This window comes from Arachis hypogaea, chromosome 2 (assembly GCF_003086295.3).
Source record: "Arachis hypogaea cultivar Tifrunner chromosome 2, arahy.Tifrunner.gnm2.J5K5, whole genome shotgun sequence".
Taxonomy (NCBI): Eukaryota; Viridiplantae; Streptophyta; class Magnoliopsida; order Fabales; family Fabaceae; genus Arachis; species Arachis hypogaea.
This window is the reverse complement of record NC_092037.1, coordinates 43,791,669-43,797,668: the sequence shown is the minus strand read 5'-3', so window position 1 is coordinate 43,797,668 and position 6,000 is coordinate 43,791,669. Positions and strand designations below refer to the sequence as shown.

Sequence of the window (6,000 nt, the reverse complement as noted above, 5' to 3'; positions counted from 1 at the left end):
AAAAATGTCAACATTCCTTTTCCATCGATGGTGATGCGTTTAGTAACAGCAACAGGGGTAGAATGGCGTCCGCAAGATATCATGTTCATTGTTCCTAAAAGAAACAAGTTCATCCTGAGGGGCGATTTGGAAAAATTAACCACCCCCTCCAAGAGGAAGACACCCATAGCACCACCACCAAGTCTACCAACCTCATCAACTGTTTTACCCATTCTCCGTCCTCTTCCCGAATTGTTCAAAGACATCTTGGACGATATCCACCGCAAGAAGCATTTGGAGCAAAAGCATTTCGAGTGGATAGCGGCAAGGCTAGAAGGAAGAGACCCCGGCCCAATCCCTAGATCCTCATCCGAGCCAACTTGGGAGGAGTATGATGCGGTTGATCAACCCACTTCCAAGTCCACCAGCTGAAGATGGCCCCCTTCTTCACTCTCCCGGAGCGTAAGCATGCATGGAGGATCGTGCACATACTAAGTATGGGAGAGGACATATGATTCCAAGGGGGGTAAAAATTTCTCCTTTCAAGATACTTTTGCAATGTTTTTTTTGTAGTACTTTTCCTCGTTTTGAGTAGTTTTATTTTTTATTTCATTTCGCTTAGTTAGTTGTAAATATTTCTCTGTCGTATGGATCCTTAGTAGTTAGTATTTTCATGTTGCATGATAGAATGAATAAGTTGGTGAAACACCAAGGAATTTCCATGAGATCTTTTTTAGGGCGTACCATTGATTGAATTGAAGAAATGTGGTGTTTTCCAACTTGCTTTAAGTATTTTGTTTGTAAAACATGGGAAAGAGCTCGAACAACATACCTTGTGAGTTTTGAGCCGTAATAGATGGTTGCACTTTTCAACCATAATGTTGTTCTTGTGTGGTTATTACTCCTTTTTTATTGTGATCATTGATTTGCATGATTCCTTATGTCCTTATTTGTGTTTGAATGCATTTAGCATGATTGAGGCCATGTTTGATGATAACCTCACTAACCTATATGGCCAACCCTTGCATGCACCTTTATAAACCCCCTTTGAGCCTATGAATCCCCTTTGTTCTGATAATAGCACATTGCTCCCCTTAAGCAAAAAACCATTGATGTCCTTGAATTACTCTTTGATTAGCTTAGGTGGATTATTGTGTAAATTCTAAGTCTGAGGGGGGAACTTGGGAACACATGGGTGATAGAAGCATTAATTCAAAAGAAGTTTTGGCAATTAGGTAAAGCTCATGCATTTCACTAATGAAGACATATGCATTCATAGTTCAATTAAAAAAAACTTGTGCATAACAAAGTATGAAATAAAGAGCTAAATAAAGGATGCATATGCCATGTTTGAAAAGAAAATGCATGAGTGAGGTAAGTTAGAAAAAAAGAGAAGAGAAAAGAAAATGGGTAAATAGGGTATGCTAATATGTGTATATAGGTGATATAAGATTAGGTGGATATTCAAGCTAATCAAAGAACTAATTTCTTAAGTCCACTTGACCATATCCCATCCTACCTAAACCCTAACCCCATTACATCCCTCTAAAGACCTCATGATAATTGTTATTCATGCATTAAATACTAGTCGATTGTTGGATGACTTACAAATCTTTGAAAAGCATAAAAAAAAGGAGAATTGAGTGGTTAAACCCTAAACACTGAGCTAATTGAGTACATACACATCCGGTGAGGGGTTTGATCGCTAATTCTATGTTTTTACGCCTTATATCATATCTTCTTGAAAGTTCTTTGATTGTTTAATTTTGAAAGTTTCAATTCCATTCTTTGGACTTTGATATTAGTGAATGCACTCTTTGCATTAGCCCTAAAGATTTCTTGTGATGGATTGGAATTTCATGGATGTTTCTACTAACTCTCATTGTAGTGCATGTAGGTGATTAGCTTAGGATAGTTGCATACATCTAAATAGTTTATAAAATAAGTCATTTTTCCCTTTCAACTATCTCCTTTGAATGTGTTTAGCATGAGGAAATGCTAGTGTTTAAGTGTGGGAGAATTGATGAATCCATAATTGATGGTGATTTTTGGCTAGAATTGAATGGATTTCATCACATAAACTTGCACTTATTCCCTTGAATAGCATGCTTTTGATCTTTCCTTCTAAATTATGCTTGATTGTGAAAACATGCTCTTTTATGCTCTATTTGATCTATTTTTATTCCATTTGCCTTCCATTCAATACCTTGATATTGTTTGTGAGTGATTTCAGGTGTATAAGGTAGGAATGTGTAGGAGAAAATGGAAAGAGAGCATGCAAAGTGGAGGAAACATGAAGAATCAAAGGAGAAGAGTTTTGAGACGTGTGCGTGCGCACAGCCCCCTGTGCGTCCGTACAAGAACCCAATCAGAGCATGTGGACCAATCAGAGCGCGTCGTGTGTCCAGCCAAGCATCGTCTAGTGTCCGTGCGCACAGCCTCTCGTGCGTGCGCACAGAAAGGAAAATTCGCAAAGTGTGCGGACGCACACGCCTCCAGGTGTTCGCACATGACTTCATTAAAAATACACGTGACTCACGATTTGAGGGTTTTGGAGGCCTATTTCTAAAGTCTCTTAACTCATATTGGATAAAGAATGAAGGGAATAAGATAGCATATCATTAGGGTAGTTTTAGGAGTAGTAGTAGGAAATTTTAGTTTAGTTTTTCTCTAAGTTTTCTTCAACCTCAACTAGGGTTTTCATTAGGGTTTTACAATCAAGTGCCATTTTCCATTTTTGATATTGGATTTTGCTAAGTCTCATTGTAAGTATTCTCTTGTTATTACTCTTTCTAGTTACTTGGTTCTTACATTTTCTTCTAATGCAAGTTATAGTTTAATTTTACTTTTCTCTTGCAATTTAAATTTCTTGTTGATGAATTTGATGTTTGATGTTCATTTCATGCTTTCTTATGTCATTCTTGTTGATTGAGATCAATTGTTGTTTTTAATTTCAGGTCTTTTCTCATTTTCACCATGTTTAAGCTTTTTGCCCACCAAGTGTTTCACAAAATGCCAAATATGATTTTAGGCTAAGTTTTTACCTCTTGGCTTGGGTAAAGTGAGCAATTGGGTTCCTAGAGTTGGGATGTCCAACATTTAGTGTCAATTCTTGGATTGTTAATTGCTCTTGTTCCCACTAACGCTAAGTTGTTGCTAAGGCAATTAGCAAGCAATTAAGGATTTGTGGGTTAACGACACTTATGCTCATTTAACTTATCTTCCGATGTGAGGGTTAATCAAGTGAGGCTAATCTATTATAATTGTCATAGTTATGGTTCCAACAAGGAAAGGATCTCTAGCTCACTCCAAGCCAAGACCCCTTTTTATGCTTTCAATCTTTCATATTTTGTTATGTTAATCTCTTTCAAACTTTACTTGTTTATATTACACACTCAGTTCTTTAATTGCTTTATTAGTTCAATCATTACAATTTTTCATGTTCTTTTATTGCTTTATATGTTCATATCTTCATTGAAAACCCCTTGATCACTACAACTAAAATTTGCACACTTTTTGCCATTGAGTGATTTCTTAGGGAGGATGACCCGGGAGCTAAATACTCTCGGTTTATATTTGGTTTGAATTGTGATAACATTTGATTGACGGTCAATTTGTTGGGTTAGGACTATACTTACAACACTGATTCAATTTTGATAATCAAATTCCTAACCTATGCAAATCGGCCGCTCGTCAAATTGGCGCCGTTGCCGGGGAATGTCACTTTGAGTGCGAGTGCCATGATTTTGGTTGTGTAGATATGTGAATAGTATGAATACTTGATTTTTGCTTTGCTACTTGGCACTAGTTGTAGATACTACTTTCCTCTTTAGTAATTTTAGTAGTTACAAGTTGTTAAGTTAGCTTTTGTTTACTTGCCTGCTTGTGTTTTGTTTTTCATAATTGCATTCTTTCAATGCCTCCTTAGTTGAATGACATGGTCACTTTCAGACCCGAGCTTGGCCACTTTTGATCCGAAAATTGAAAGAACTTTAACTCGTATAAGGCAAGCTCGGCGCCGGCTAGCTTTTGTGAATACTAAATCGGGTTCCCTTGAGGATCACTCCCATTCACTATCACCAACCGTCCGTGACTCTTATTCTCCGATCAACGAGGAGACTCTATATTCATCTGTGGGGAGTACTGAATTGTCTTTGAGTGACTCAGGTGACGCTGTCATGGCGGACCCTCCGCGAAGGATTACTTTGAAAGAAGCTGGAGCACCTGATCTTAACTTGCAACCACTTCAGATTTTATATCCGGCCTTGGACCCAAATTTTGAGCTTAAGTCCGGCATAATCAATTTCATTCCCAAGTACAATGGGCTGCTTGGGGAAGATCCGCTAAAGCACCTTAAGGATTTCCAAGTTACATGTGCAACCGCAAGGAGACATGGGGCGGATGAATCCGCAGTGTTGGTCTTTGCTTTCCCTTTCTCTTTGGAGAGGAAAGAAAAATAATGGTTTATACTCAGTCAAGTGAAATTAAATCCAACTGGGACTTATTGCGTAAGGAGTTCTTGGAAAAGTTCTACCCTCCTCAGAAAACAAACAAGTTACGAAGAGAGATCTCTTGTATTGTGCAACAAGATGGGGAGACCTTGTATGAATACTGGGAAAGATTCAAGAAGTTATTAGAAACTTGCCCTCACCACCGGATTGATGATTTGGTTCTGATCAGTTATTTCTATCAAAGGATGCAACACCAAGATAAGCTTCTCCTAGATGCCACGAGTGGGGGATCATTGACCAAAAACAAGACTGCAACAGAGGCATAGGAAGTTATATCGGACCTAGCTGACTCAACTCAACACTGCCGGGCAAGGACTCCACATCCAAAAGCGTTGAGTGAGGTTTCTCCTTCCGGAGATGCTATTTTGATTAAGACCCTCAGTGAAATGACGATCTTCTTGCGTCAAATCACCCACGGTCAACAAATCCCTCAAGCTTTGATAAATGCTCCACCTCAACCTCCTAGGATTGAAGGACCACCAAGGATATATGGTGTTTGTTCTTGTACTACTCATTACACCGATAAGTGCCCTCAAATCCAAGAGGACACTACATTGGCGGTTGCTAACCCTTATCCACAAAGGACAAATTACAACCAAGGACCCTTGATAAACCACTATTTTATGGTTTATATTGTATTTAATTGAGTGGTTTTATCAAGCTTTTCACCCACTTATTCATATGATTTGCATGATTTTACAATTCCTTCCTAGTTTAGTTCTATGATTGAAAACATGCTTCTTTGGTCTTAATTTAGCTAATCTTAATCCTCTCCTATTACCATTCGATGCCTTGATCTGTGTGTTAAGTGTTTCAGGCTTCATAGGGCTAGAATGGCTTAGAGAATAAAGAGGAAGCGTGCAAAAATGGAAGGAACACAAGGAATTGAGGAGATGACCAGCGAGAAGTCACGAGGTCGCATGGTTCACGCGACCGCATGAAATGGAAGAAATCAGAGTAACGCGATCGCATGCCTGATGCGACCGTGCGGATTGGAAGCTGCACGAACGACGTGGAGGCATGGACGATGCGCCCGCATGGAAAAGAAAAACGCTGAGTGACGTGATCGCGTGGACGACGCAGACGCGTGATGTGCGCGATCTGCAGAATTACAAAAGTCGCTGATAGAGATTTTGGGCCGCATTTCCACCTAGTTTTCGGCCCAGAAACACAGATTAAAGTCAGGGAACATGCAGAGACTCAACAGGCTTTTTCATATTTCATAATTTTTAGTTTTGGATGTAGTTTTTAGAGAGAGAGGCTCTCTTCTCTCTCTTAGGATTTAGCAATTTAGGATTTCTATTAGTTTAGTTCAATTCATCTTTATTCCAGGTTCTATGTTCCTTCAATATTTATTTTCTACTTTTATTTACTCTAATACTTTTATTTGTATTTGAATTATGTTGCCCAATTGGCTTATGAACCTTTCCATTTTATGACTTGAATTTATGTTTAGACGTAATTTGATATGTGTCAGACTTATGATTGCTTTATTTACATGAATGCTTTT

General features: G+C 38.6%; 1 non-coding gene across 1 annotated transcript; it reads right to left on the bottom strand.

Moving 5' to 3' along the window:
* Positions 1–4,532: 4,532 nt before the first annotated feature.
* Positions 4,533–4,639, bottom strand: LOC112764635 (small nucleolar RNA R71). The gene has a single exon (XR_003183268.1). It is a non-coding gene; the product is annotated as a small nucleolar RNA R71 (small nucleolar RNA).
* Between the last annotated feature and the right edge of the window lie 1,361 nt (positions 4,640–6,000).